Source organism: Protopterus annectens, chromosome 4.part0, assembly GCF_019279795.1.
Source record: "Protopterus annectens isolate FY-2018-M chromosome 4.part0, PAN1.0, whole genome shotgun sequence".
In the NCBI taxonomy this organism is placed as follows: domain Eukaryota; kingdom Metazoa; phylum Chordata; order Ceratodontiformes; family Protopteridae; genus Protopterus; species Protopterus annectens.
Genome location: NC_056733.1, coordinates 1823869093 through 1823884748, shown reverse-complemented (window position 1 = coordinate 1823884748; position 15656 = coordinate 1823869093).

The window sequence follows — 15656 nt, the reverse complement described above, 5'->3', positions numbered from 1 at the left end:
AAGGGTGGCAGTTTCAGCAGTTTTGTCCAACCACCATCTTACAACCTTAAAACCACCACAGTGGCAGTTGCTGCTATACTGCAAGCATCAATTGCACATATTTAATTGCACATCTGTTCACCCTAAAGTTGGTTTGGACAGACTTAGACATCCTGGATGAGAACATGGAATAAGAGTTTCTTACCGTATTCCGTATCTGCTTGAGGACTTGTGTTGAAGTGGTAAGTGGGGTGTGCCAGTTACTCTTTACAGGAAAGGCAGGCCTCAGACTGGAAACAATATAATTACTACAGTGTGAAAACAATGCATTTATTACACAGTACAGATGTGGCAGCATTACACTCAAAACGGAGAATGCTTGATGGTCTGAAGACATTGAGTGAAAACAGAACAAAATAAAAGTACAGTTGTGTAAGAACGTAATAGATGTCCTACTTTTCACTGTTGCAATAATCTTTACTAATGGAATATCCTACAGAGGACAGGCATATGTCTGGCCAACATATCAAATCCTTAGACCCTTCTATGCACTGTATGTCAGACATATACCCTACATTCAGGATGAAAAGCACATAAGTAATTACAGGCACCCAATTCTCAGAAATTAATCACCCCCAGGAGAACCAGAGCAACCCAAAAGGAACAAAAGAGCATGTGTTTCCTGAAAGGGAAGGAAGACTGGTCCCACAGCCAGAGGATAAGAAAAAACAAAGAGAAAGGAAGGAGAGACGGAATACTGCAAAAGTGAAAAGTAGGGCGTCTACTGTTATGGTAAGTTCTTGTACAACTGTACTATGTCCTTCCTTATCACTGTTGCAGTATTCCTTAGTAAACGGAAAGTGCAAAAGCTACTGTAGAGGATAGGAGGAAAAAGAAACTGAAGAGTCCTCCGAAACATGAAGGATGGGCATGTCAAAATCATCTAGCTTGTACTGTTTAGTAAAAGTATGTACAGAAGACAAAGTAGCAGCTTCCAAAATGAATTTAGCATTCAGACCCTTGAAAAAACATCAAGAGGCTACTGCCCTGTTAGGAACATATACTAAAGAAACCTGCTTACCCTGAAAAGAGTAACAAAATTAAATGGCCTTATAATCCAAGAGGAGATGGTTTGCTTAGAAACAGCCAAACCTAATTTCTTGGTATGAAAGGAAACAAAAGTTGCTTAGATTTTCTGACATCTCTAGTCTCATTAATATAATATCTCGGCTATTTCTATAAAACTAAAGTGTGTAGAATCCTTTCACTACAATTTTGAGGTGGAGGGAGGGAAAAAGGAATATGCTGACTAGACTAATTTAAGGACAAGTCATTGATCACCTTAGACAAAAAGGGATTAGGGTGAAGAGAAACTAAAAAAAAAAAAAAAAAAAAAGGTGGAACTTCCATGAGGGCTTGGAATTAAGACACCCTCTTGGCAGAAGTAAGAGCCACCAAAAAAATAAATCTTCCAAATACAGAATTGCAAACAGAAGCTGCAGTTTTAAAAGAAGGCAGTGTCAATATTAACAGAACAAAATTAGGGTTCCAAGAAGGTAGAATGTGCTTTTTCAGGGGCCTAACATGAAGGAAGCATTTAAGAAATTGTTTAATATCAAATCTAGAGGAAAGTGACAGATCCCCATTCAGATAAGCAGAAATGTCTGACAAATAAATTTTAACAGATAAATATGCCAGCCAGAATTGTGCAACTTACACTGATAAGACCAGTAGGAATACCCACTAAGAGGGTCCTATTCATGCCTGTGACACCTATGAGAATCTTTTCATTTAACATAGGATTTTCTAGTAGCTGGTTTTCTGGCCTCCTGCAAAGCAGATGTTGAAAAGGAATCAAAACCTTATAACCCAGAGTATCAAATGTAGGGTGAGCAGATAAGGGTGAGCAAGAGAGCTCTTGTCCTATGAGGTAAAGTGTCATGATCACCATGGCTAGATGAAACAGAAGGGGGAACCAGTGCTGTCTGGGCCAAAAGAGAGTCACCAAAATGATTTTGTGTCTGTCCCACATTGTCTTGTGTAAGGCATTGGGCATCAGAGAGAGAGAGAGAGAGGGGTAAGCATACAGAAACCTCCCTTTCCAAGAAAGGGACATGGTGTCCACTTTCCAAGCCACAGGACTCTGCAACCTGGAACAGAACCAGTGAAGCAGCTTGTTCAGAGGGATGATAAACAGATATGCTTGAGGAGTACCCCACCAATAGGTACTGTCCAGGAAGACCTCTTTGTGAAGCATCTATTCATGAGGATTTGCCCTTAACCTGCTCAAGTTGTATGCCACACAGCTGGGCTTTGAATGAATGTAAACTGCCTGAAGGATCAGATGATGGTGGATAGCAAATTCCCAAATAGGAAGGGCTAGTCTGCAAAGAAGGTATGAAGTTATGCCTCCTTGTTTATGTACCACATGTCAGTGGTGTTTTCTGTGTAAATGGAGAGGACCTGGAGCCCAGAGGGAAAGCAAGGTTTGAAGAGCTAAAAGCAGAACCCTCATCTCTCTGATGTTGATGTGGTCCTCCATTTGTTGGGAGACCTCACTGCCTGAATCCTGATATTGTTGTAAGAAGCCCTCCAACCCAGATCTGAACATCTGTATACAGCTCCTGAGTGGGGGATGGAGCTTGAAAATGTAGGCCTGGATTCAGATATACATGATGAATCCACCAAAAATGTTTCTGTTTGAGACAAGGCAAGACAAGAATGGGATAATCCAGAGGATAATATTGAAGCCATGTTGCTTTTAGCTACCACTGAAGCTTCCTCATGTGGAATCTGGTAAAAGTAACTATAGGAATGGTGGAAGGCATGTATCCAGAGCCTGCAGAAACTCTTTTGCAGGCACTATTTGTAAAGGAATAGGAACCTGGAAGAAAGCTGTCAAGGTGACCTTGGAGGGAGGAAAAAAAGCCATCATAGGCAAGGTCCAAACCTGCATCCCAGGACTGCTTGATTCTGTGAAGGGGTCAGAAGAGATTTTTTGAGATGGAGTATGAACCCCAGACTTTGAAGGAAAAGCATGGCAAAGTCAAGATTTTGAAGAAATTGCAGGGAATGAGCTTGAATAAGGTGGTCATACAGACAAGGAAAAATCTGGATATCATGGAGCCTGCAGTAGGCTATGACCAGAACAAGACATTTGGTAGACACTCTCTGAGCTACAGAAAGATCAAAAAACAAAACATAGAACTGATACTATGTGAAAGAAACAGGGAACTCCAAAAATGTCCTGAATTAAGAGTGAATAGGAATGGTGAAATAAGCATCATTCAGGACCAGACAGGCCTGAGGAAGCAGCAAGGAAAACGGGGACTGGAGAGAAAACATTTTAAAAGAGGGAACTCTCAGGAAAGTGTTGAGAAAGGAGAGATACAGAATGTACCTCTAGGAGTCCTGGGAATCAGAAACATCCTGGAATAAAAAAAACTACACATCTCTAGGAGGGCTGAACAAGCTGAATACCTCCCCGAGCTAAAAGGTCCTCAAAAAAGAGGGGAAAAAGAAGAGGAAGTTGCCAAAGTGGAGGCTGAGGAATCTCTGAAAAGGGTGGAATGGATTTCCAAATTAAGTAACCTTTTTGTAGTATGAAATGAACCCAGGAATCCATGGTGATCTGCTGCCAGATAGCATAGGACAGAGTTAGCTGGAGATAATGAGGAATCTGGTTTAGGGGCAGGGAAGAATATGTGTCAAATAGAAGCAGACTTGTCTGGAAAAGAGAACTTTTGACGCCATAGAATTCTGAATGGGTTTATGAGGAAACATCCTTTTTTTAAGATCTCTTACCACTTATGGGAGACTTCTGCTGCCTGTGCACAAAGTAAAACTTAGAAGTATAATTCCTTTGAAACTTAGGGATAGGGGAAAACAAAATCTGTTTGATGTCAAGCATAACCTTCCCTTGATCCTGCAAGGATTAAAAAAAACTCTGCAGCTGTAGAATCAAACAAATTCCTGGAGTCCAAGGAAGACACCAACAATTTAACTTTTATATCTTCAGGAAGAGATTGTAACCTAAGCCAGCAGTACCTGTGTATAACAATACCTAATGTAGCTACCCTAGAAGGTGCACCAGCAACATAATTGCATTTGATAGAATGGCAAGTCACCTGAGAAGCAGAACTCAAAGAAATAGCATAAGTCTTAGCTACAGGGTTAGGCATGTCAGTCAAAACACTAGGTTTAGCAAGAAGAGCCAGCACATACCTGAACAAATGGGTATGGTACATTGTGGCTCTGAAACCAGAAGTGGCCAATGTATAAGTTTTTTCCCCAAACCTATCTTTAGCCCTACTGTCCTTGTCAGAAGGGAGAAAGAAATGACTGCAGGGTTAGAGAAGGGATTTTTACATAAAACTTGAGCCTGTTAGGTTTATTAGAGATAGGAGGATGGGACTCAGTCTGGGAAGCAGCAGAAAAGGTGTCCACAAGGCTTTCTAACACAGGAGGGACTGCAAAAGGCCTGGGAAAGACCATTTGTAAAAGAGAATAAAGCCTCTTTTGGACTTCTGATATTTGGGAACTGTTTCGCTGGAATTGTTGCATCATTTTTACAATGGTGACACCAAAAGAAAGCTCCTCAGTAGGGGAATCCAGAGAAAGGAGTATCCCCACCCACTGACCCTTGAGCAATGAAAGAATGGATCAGAGAAGAATATATTAAGGACTCTTCCCAAAATCCAGTTCCACATCTTCCATCAGAAGAATCATCCTCACTAAACCTTTTAGAGGGAGTGGAAGTAAAAGGAACAGTAGAAGGCTCAGATAACCTTTGGGAAGCTTAAGGCCACAGGGGCCTTAAGACCCTGACTGAAATCTTGCCACTCTATTAGGATCCTTGGAAACAGGAGGTACATGCTAGGACATCTGCTTTTCTTAAGAGGAACTTCTGCCCTAACAAGCTTAGGTGGTTCAGAGCCCTGACTGACTTCGATGAGGGAACCCGGAGCATCTTCCCTAGCAAGTATATATATATATATATATATATATATATATATATATATATATATATATATATGGCTATACGTTATAGAGTAAATAGACAGAACAAAAAAGGAGGAGGCATAGCCATCCTTTACAGAAATAATCTCCATCTTACACATATAAACCCTACAACACCCAACTTTGGTAAAGCTATAATTATAGTAGGTAAACTAAAGCTTAACATACACAAACATCTTAACTTACTTGGCATTTATATTCCCCCTGGAGACAACTCATCTACAGTAGAACACATTCTCCACTGGGCCTCCCAAACTCTACTACAAGAAACTATTTTAGGTGACCCGTATATCGACTGGATCTCCTGAAGCAGCCCCTCCCCAACTATTCATATTAGCCTCCATGGCTTCTCTCAACTTATCAATTCACCCACAAGAATAGATAAGCACACAAAAAGTGAATACATCCTTGGGTACTCACCAACCAACCAAATCCCTCACTGCTAGCAGGCTGCCTCCCAGACAGCTTAAGCGATCATCTCATTACCTTTCTACTTAGAAGACAAACTCACCAAGAAACCCATACCAGATACATCACCATTAGATGTAAAAAGACTTTTTGCCCCCGAACTCTCATATCTGCTCTAACTGCTTGCAACTGGCAACCATTAAAATATCTCCCATTCAACAATGCCACAGAGTACTTCAATTCCACTTTTTTAAACATACTAGATGAACTAGTGCTGAGGCAGACTATGAGAGCTAAATCAAACTATGCAGTTTGGTTATCCACAGAATCTCTTCTAAAACAGAGACACAAAGCATGGCACACCTGGAAAAAAGATAAATCTCATAACAAAACATACCAACAACTTAGAAACTTAGCCAAGAAAAAAATTAAACTTGACAAAATAAATGTCTACCAAAGCACACATATCAACACCAAAATAACCCCAAAAAGTTTTGACCCACTATCAATAAAATCCTCCACCCTGACAGCATCAGTACTCCATCCCCTACTACCCCTGATAAAGTGTGTCTCAATAGGGGATGAGTTAACAAGTATTTTACTGAATCAATACTAGTTCTAAAAATATATATATATTACTAACACTCCCCTAGATTCTCCCAAACTGACCCCTAATAACAATGTCTCCTTTCACCCAGTTCCAATTAACATTATAAAAAAATTCTGCTTAAACTTAAACCCACCACTCTCGCAGCTGACAATCTTCCAACAGAATTCCTCAGATTAGCAGCTGAAGCCATTGCATACCCAGTATGCATTCTAGTAAATAGATCCATAAATGAGCAAAAAATCCCAGACGTATGGAAGATAGCCCACATCATTCCCCTACATAAAGGTGGAAACAACATAACTTTCTCATTTCAGGACCATCACCATCCTGTCCCCTCTGTCTAAAATATAAAAGATGCATCCATTCCCAACTCATGTCTCATCTTCTCAAAAACAACCTCCTATCCAAATCACAGCATGGATTTCGCCTCCACCACAGTACCTCCACTGCCCTTTTATCCTTCTCTGATACAGTCAATTGTTACAGAAATAGTGGACTTATTGTCTCTCCTACTTTCCTTGACCTGTCAAAGGCATTTGATACGGTCTCATGTCAAACTCCTAAACTCTCTATCTGAATTTAACCTTAGTTCCTCCACTATCAGCTAGATCAGAGCATATCTTACAGGATGTAAACAAGCTGTACTTTGGCAAAATAATCTATCCTCACTACTTCCAGCAAATCTGGGTGTCCTGCAGGGATCCATCTTCAGACCACTCCTATTTACTCTTTTCACTAACAAACTCTGTAATGCCACTGGACAAGCCTCCCTTGTCCAATATGCAGATGACTCTGCCTTAATATGCGCCTCATCCTCTCTACAACACTTACAGTCAATAACCCAAGAAGCTTTCTCAAGAGTCGAAAAATGGTTAATTGACTCACAACTCATACTAAATCCAAGTAAAACTAAACTTATGCTCTTCTTTCCACGAAACCCCCCTGACCATCAACATACTTTTTCTATATCCTCTGCTAACCTCACCATCGTCTCTCCAGTACCTCATACTAATCTCTTAGGTGTCACTATCGACTGTTCACTTAGATATGACCTACACATATCCCACACCATCAAAAAAGTCAATAAAATCTCATTAGTCTCTATAGGCACAAACACTACCTAACAAACAGTACCCAAGGCTACCCTTGCAACCACGCATCTAATCTCCACTCTCCTGTAAGCCTCACCCATTTTTACTAACCTAAAGAAGGGTGACCTACCTAAACTGGAGAGCTGCTACCATAGGATTGTAAAATTTGCCACAGGGCTCAGTTATGGGGAACATCATTGTTTAGCACTCAAACACAAATTGGCTTGAACTATTTTATTTTATTTATTTATTTATTTTACATTTGTTAACCGGGCTGGTCTAGCTGGATACATATCCGTTTTCAGTAGAGGCCCGAGGAGAAAAGCTCCAATACACAATGGAAGTACATATTTAAATTACAAGATTCAAAGTATTGTTACAAAAAAGAGAATATAGCTTACATATGCAGGAATGAAAATTTACATAGATGTTATATAAGACAAAAGGACAGACAGGAAGTTATACACAAAACATTGATTTCGTTAATGATACTGGAAAATAGACTGAAATCAGAGATTTTCCTTATTACTAAAAGGAAAGAGAGATTTTAGAGATCTGCAATTAGGGAAATGGGCTAGGGATATGGGACTAGAAGTTATGAGATATGTAGTTAGTCAGGTTCTCGACATGGGCATGTCCATTGTGTGGAGAGATATTCTTTAAGGTTAGATTTGAACTGATTGAGTGAAGTAGTAAGTCTAAGGTTGTTTGGCAGGAGTTCCACTGCTTGCCAATGGAATTGGCGTAAAGGGCATCCCCACCTGAGTTTTTTGCTTTAATGGTTAGGATCTGGATGCTGTTTGATGATCGGAGACTGTTGAGGTTAGTATATGGAGTCAGAATTTTGCACAGTGAGGGAGTTCTATCAGGATGGTTGATTATTTTATAAGCTTCGGCGAGTTGGCTAAGTTTGAGGAGATTTGGCAGTTCCAACCAGCCAAGTTTTCGCAGATTAAGGCAATGATGGGTTCGATAATGGGAACCTGTAATAAATCTGGCAGTGTGGTTGTAGGCAAGAGAGAGCATGTTAAGTTCACGTTTATTGAGAAAAGAGAGGATCGGGGAAGCATAGAGGAGGGAAGAGAGGAGATGGGTGCGGGCAATAGTTAATTTGGTAGTGGGAGTTAGGAAGTTTTTAATTCTGTACATAGATCCTAGTTTTTTGTTAACAAACTTTACTGTTTGGGTAATGTGTATGTCGAATTTGAGCTTATGATCAATAGTGACACCTAGCAGTTTGGTACTGGTGACAGGGGTTATGAGGGTCCCATTATTGGATTTAATATGAAAGGTTATGTTGTTAGTGTTTGGGAGTTCTTTGCCTAGAGGTGAGAAGACGTTGGGGAAGAAAAGTAATAGTTTGGTTTTAGCTGGGTTAAGTAGGAGTTTTAAGTCAGTGAACCATTTTTCAACTAGTGAAAAACAATGTTGTGTGGTCATTTGGAGATTCGAGAGGGAGAGGTCGGAGCAGATTAAGGTGGAGTCGTCGGCATATTGTATGCAGGTGGATTTAGGGATGACTGATTGAAGGTCATTTATGAAGATGGAAAACAGAAGTGGGCCCAGTATCGAGCCCTGAGGAACACCTATGGTATTAGGGAGCAGTCCTGATATTCTGTTTTGCCACAGGACAGCTTGTTGCCTACCAGTGAGGTAGGCATTGAACCAGTTTAGTGCTGGAGTGTCCAGACGTAGGGTTTCAAGGATGTTGAGAAGGAATTGATGATTGACCATATCGAATGCTTTTGATAGGTCCAGAAAGAGGGCAGAGGATATGAGTTTGTTATTACGATTGTTGTTGATTGAGTCAACAAAGGAAAGGAGGGCAGTAGTTGTACTATGGTGTGGGCGAAAACCATGCTGGGCATTGGACAAGAGATTATTAGAGGTCAGATAGTGAAGAAGTTGTTTGTGGATGCATCTTTCCATGATTTTCGCTATCGGGGACAGAATGGCTATTGGTCTATAATTTGACGTTTCCAGGGAGGTACCTCCTTTGTGAAGTGGAATGATATAGGAAGTCTTCCAAATGGAGGGAATGTTCATCTCAGTTATAGTTCTATTTATTAGGATTGATATGGGGTAGGCTATTTCATCAGATGCAATTTGTAAGAATTCCGCAGGAAGGTGGTCAGCCGCTAGGATGGTTGGTTTGAGTTTTTTTAGGAGGGAGCGTACATAGGAGGAAGAGACTGGCTTTAAATTGAAGGGGGTAGGGGTGTCAAGATGCAGTTTAGCAGCAGGTGGGGAAGTGGAGGTAAGGTGACTGGCTAGGGTTTGGATAGTCTCAGTGAAGAAGGAGTTAAAGGTGTTGGCTACTTCTTCTTGGCCTTTCTCTAACAGTTTCTCAGGGGTTGGGGTGGAAGTTTTGCCTGGGTGCAGAAGGTTGTTAAAACCTGCCCAGAATTTCTTTGGGTTGTTCTGGTGTTTTGCTGGAGGCTGCAGAAATATTGTTTTTGTCTTGGGTAATGGCAGTTTTAGTGGCGTTTCTTAGTTGTTGAAATTTATAACGGTCTTGGGGGTTTTTGTGGCTCTCCATTTGTCCCAGGCTTGGTCACGTAAGTTTGATTTTGGATTTAGTATCACTAGTGAGCCAAGGTGCTATGCGAGTTTTGGTTCTAATTTGTCTATGTGGAGCATGTGAGTCAAGTATCTTAAGGAACGTGTCATTGAAGTGGGACACACTCTCTTCTAGTGAAAGAGTCTTTAATATGGTCCAGTTGCAGGATTTCAGGTCGGCAAGAAATAATTGAGGGACAAATTTTTTGTTTCTGATTAGTCTATATAGGGGGGTGTTAGAAGTTGGGCATTTATGTTTAATGATATAAGTTATTAGGTGATCGCTGAGGTCACAGGGAAGGGTACCAGTGGTGTAGTTATTAGAGTCTCTATTAGTAAGGATCCAGTCAATAATGCTTTCTTTTTGAAGTGAGTTGCCTATTCTGGTTGGGGATAGGATATTTTGGGAAAAACCATGTAGGTTAATAGGTTGTGGAGTTATATGGGTAGAAAAGAGAGACCAGTCAATGTTGACGTCTCCAAGAACTATGGTTTCTTGTGGGTAGTTGATGGCTAGCCAGCTCAGGGATTGCTCCAGGTTTTCTGTGTTCTTCCCTGGTGGGATATAGGTTACAATAAGGTTGATGCGTTTTTGAGTGTTTAGGCAGACCTGTAGGGCTATAATTTCTAGGTTTGAGATCTTAGGAGGTTGTACTTGGTTCTTCAGGATGTTAAGTTTATTTTTAAACATAATAGCTACCCAACCTAATTACCTAAAACCAGCTTGTCACCCTCCATACTCTTATCCACCAACCCAAAAAGGTTCCCGGTCTTTAAAATCTAGTTCATCCTTATAATCCCACTAGTTCCCTTCGCTCAGCTCACAAAGTTAACAACATAGCTGGCCAGTCACTCTATTCATCATGCATAGCAAAGGTTTGGAACAAACTACCCCCAGACTTACGGGCTATTACTGACAAAAATCACTTTAAAAAAGGAATTAAATCTTTCCTTCTTAACTCCAAACTCTGTGCCACTTCTTCCTGACATCTAAATCATCCACCTATCTCAACACACTTCTACTTCTACGAGCCTTTACTCAGCTAATCACCTTCTGTAAAGGGCTATCCTATCCAAGATTACTCCTAAGTAATAACATGACAAAGATTGTAACTATATCAAGGTATAAAATTTATTTTTATTTTTTTTATTTATTTTACATTTGTTGACCGGGCTAGTCTAGCTGGATATATGTCCATTTTCAGTAGAGGCCCGGGGAGAAAAGCTCCAGAAAGTTAAGTACAATAGACAATAGACAAAGACAAAGATAGGTACAGCATCATTAATGCTAAAAACAGGGCAATTGAATAGAGGTAGTACATGAAAATAGTCAAATACATAGAAAATACACCAATCATATAAAGTGGAAAAAAATTTTTTTTTTTTTTTTTTGCAACACACAGTGAAATACATAAGCCTCAAATGTAATAGAAGCAGAGCTATCAATGTTATAGAGAGGCATAGATTATAGGAAGTTTGGCAGAAGAAAAGGCAGGGAGGTGGAAAAAGAGTTAATCAGGGTTAGTGCAAGAGCATAGCCAGTGTTTGTTGAGATGAATTTTTAGCTGTGTTTTAAAAAGTGGAAGAGAGGACAAAGAAAGGATTTCTGAGGGAAGTTTATTCCATATTTTGCCAACTGAGTTGGAAAAGAGACAGTTACCTGCAGAATTATTGGGTTTGGTTATATTTATCCATAGTTTGTTGGAAGAGGGTAAATGTTTCAGGTTATTGTATGGTGAGATGAGGCTAGAGAGTATAGGTGTTTTGGTTGGTTGTTATAGGATCTTATGAGCTATTATGAGTTGTTGCAGTGTAAGTAGGTTTTGAAATTCCAACCATCCTAGATTTCTTAGGTTCAGACAGTGGTGGGTTTTGTAAGGGGATCCTGTGGCAAATCGAGCAATATTATGGAAAGATGTTGTTAATTTATTGAGGTTGTTTTTGGAGAGATTAGTGTATATGGGGGAAGCATATAGAAGGGTAGAGATTAGGTGTGATCTGGCTAAGGTGGTCCTTGCTTCAGGTGAAAGGAAGGGTTTTATTCTATAAAGGGATCCAATTTTTTTATTAACTAATTTTATTGTGTTATTGATGTGAGTGTCAAAGGTGAGATTATTGTCAATAGTAATACCTAATAGTTTGGTTGTTGAGTCAGGTGAGATGAGAGTGCTATCCATGGCAGAAATAGTGAAGTTTAGTGGGGTTGCTATATTTTACATTGTTTTTTCTTCCTACTGCTACTTTGTTGTGAATGCATAACTGTTATCTATGTAAAAATGTGCCTGTGAAAAATGTTTTAGTAAACTTTGTATAACTTGTGGAGCTTTTCTCCCTGGGCCTCAACTGAAAAAGGACCTGTGTCCAGTCAGACCTTACCGGTTAACAATGTTAAATAAAATAGAGTATCTGAGGAGTTTCCCGTAGGCCCTTCCAAAATCAGCCATGGCTGCCCCTTCTCATCTGTAGTAGTTGTATGCTCAGTCTTGGTGGACTTGTGAAAAACCAACCCCATGTCAGCATTCAACCATGTCGTGGCAGAAGGATCCAGTTGCAGAACTGGACGTTTTTCAGGTTCTTCGACCCACCCAAATAAGACATCTGCCAGTGGCTGGACAGCAGAATTCTCAAGTGCCACAAGAGAATGCTGAACATCTGGGTGGGTGGATTCAGAAGCCATGGCTAAGCTTGTTTGATACAAAATCCTGACAAACAACTCCCAGAGTGTGATCATGGTCTTCACCTAGCATGGAAAAGGCACTTGTCTATCTTTATAGGGAATCTTCCTCCCAAATTCGCATTTCCCCTCTCTGGATGACATGTAAAATGGTAAACCAACAAAAAGAAAGGAGGAAAGGCCACAAAGTGGTACTTGTCTGCTGTAGGCTCAGTAGAAGAAAATGTGAACAACTTGACAGAGTGAATTTAAAAAATAGCATTCAGACTGGTGGCAAAGAAGTTCTGAGGATTAGGTGCCAGTATGTCACTTATGTACCTTACATCCTAGACATAGCACATACATCTGACATATGACACCTGGAAGGAACAAAGGCTTTGGGATGTTGGTCCACTGTATGGCTATACTCAGTAGGATATCACTTTAGTAAGAAATACTGCAACAGTGATAAGGACAGACCATTTTAAGTGTGGTAAACAAAATTTTTAACATGCACAAAATATTTGAAGAGAAAGTGACATGTATGAATCCAAATATAAATATCTGTACAGTGATGTGGGTAACAGGTACAACCATTTAAAAATCAGTGAACAAGGAAGCAGGACATGGCAAATATACATTTGCACAATACCAAGTATGAGATTAGATTGTGAAGAGTGAGGAGTACATAGAAAGAAAAATGTTTGTGTATTCCATTTCTAATATGCTTTCATAACAAGATGGATTCCTGAATGTTTTACAGTATGATTTACTTCCTGCCTAAAATTAGTAATCACTGACAGGGTAAGAAATGTAAAAATATTTTGAAAGTTCTATTATGAAATTTGTAACTCATGTCCAATATAGAAAGTCATAAACAAGTAGTCAATAGAGCTTAGTAAAATTAATGCTGTAGTGCTCATCTTTAATTAGTCAGTGGTTGTTCTGCATTTGTTGCAATAATGTTGCTTTTAATGAAAAAAAGTATACAAATTTCATTATTCTTTAGTTTGAAGAGACAGGACCTTGATTTCCTAGTTTCCCATGTATGTGTTTCTCTTCGCAATAAGAGATTATTCTGTGCTGTGTCATGTGAAAGTTATTGGGTGCCTTAACATGATTACCCTTTGCCAGCCAGAGAGGAAACTATTTCTGACTTATTGGGGTAAAAAGTTTCAGCAAGTTTATACTGTCTCAAAGGATTTTTCTCCAAATAAAAACTTAAATGGAGAGCCAAGTACTTGGATTGTGTCCTGGCTTCATAAAGCATAATCAGACCATAGAACTTTTACTTCACATTTCAGCGGACACCGTTTTTAGTTACATGAAAGGTACCCTGTAAAGTAAGGGGGCTCTTGCAGTGATAGGAAGCCAGCTGGTGTTATTCCATACACTAACATTCCTGGTTAGGAGCAAGTGATAGATGTTTTAGTTGCCTGTATTATTTCAGGATACAGCAATGATAGTAATACATAGGCTAGAATATTGCCTAGCAATGTTGAGCACAAGGGCTTTTCTGGAGTCGTATGTTAACACAAACAGTTTGTACAAAATTTTTAGTTGACTTAATACTTTTAGGGTATGTACATGCGAACATACATCAAGATATCTTTGCTCACTGACTAAAGTTATCTTTGGGGTAACAAGGAATAGTGCTGATCAGTCAAACTCTTTCCAGAAAAACAAATGCAGTAACAACTTTCAGCAAGCCAGAAGCAACTTTTTTTTTTTTTTTTTTTGCAGCCTTCATATGGAGGACCACCACCCAAGCATGTACTTACTCCAGGGTTACAAAACAGTGGCGAAGAGAACTTCACTATTGCCAAAAGTTGTTTCAGTACTAACTCCAGTCTATAGGCATTCATAAAAAAGGCTGTTGATCGACACATTCTCTTTGATGTTGAGTACCGAGAAGCCTCCTTGTTTTAAGAAACAAAGACACTAAAGTCATGCTGGCATTGCAAGGCTTCATAGTTGCATTTAAGTGTGGTTAAGTCAGGCATAAAGGTTAAAAAACAAAAACAGAAGTGGGTCAGAACTCTGAAGTATGCCTCTATCAAGGAATTCTGGTTCAGAATGACTATATGAAACACCAGATTTTTTTAAACACTTATTAAGCCATTTAAGACATAGGCGCGCACACATTAATCCAAAAGAAAAAAAAACAGTAACATATCATTCATGTCTTATATATTACATGCTTTAACAATTATTCACTGTAACATTACATAAATTGCTCAATTACTGACTTCCCTTAAATCAAAATCCTGTTCCTTTGCATAATAATTCCCACCTCTTTTTCTTTTACCTCATTTAAAATATTCAGTACTTCATTTAAAATTGTTTTATATTTTGATTTCCATTTTCTAGTAAATGCTTTTTTGGTACCCAATAGCATTAAACTTAACAGGGCCTTACTAAGTACAAGTAATTCAGATCCTATCTCAGCTCAAAATACTCATTTCCTTACGTACAGCCATTTTGTGCCCCATCATTTCTGATAGATTACTCTGATGGAAATTTTTTAAATCTGCCAATTCATTGCTGTCACAAAGAAATATGTTCCCAGTCACACCTCTTTCATAATACCTCCAGCATTTGCCATCTACCTGAGGAACAATTCTCTGAAGTCTGCTTGAGTTATGGATAACTGCCAGGAAAATATCCTAAACATTCTGTACTTTGTTGCTAACTTAACCATGCAGATGTCATCCCATAGTTCCTTTGCAAATTGCCTTTCTGTAATCTCTCAATGTTTTCTAATTTCCTCTGAATTATTCTTAGTTATCATGCAGTATATTATATGCTGTACTAATTATCCCTTTAACAGCAACGTCTGTTTTAGACTCAACAAAAAGTACCTCTGGTCATTCATGTAGCACTCCCTACCCCCTTCCTCTTTGCCTATACTCTGATATTAACGTAGAGAAGACAGTCTTTAACCTGCAATCCAAACTTTCACTTGGCTTCATCCCACTGTTACATTTCCCTCTCTAGTTATTTGCTCCCAGTACCTTGGATCATTTGCCCTTTTACAGTAAAATTCTGCTCCCTTTTGCCTATTATATACTTGCAGTCACCCCATTAGCAAAATCTACCTTCTTCATTCCTGTGATGGCTTAATTCTTAAAACACTTTCTGCAACTTCCATCACCATACAGATTAAGGATCTGCATCCAAAATCCTTCCCATTTCTTGAACCACTCCCCTCCCATTTCATCATCCCGTTTCACTTGGATTTATAACCTTCTGCTTCCATTATGTATAGTAGCCTTAACTGCATAGCTCTATAAAGTAACCATTCAAATCAGGTAATCCTAAACCACCTTATTCTATG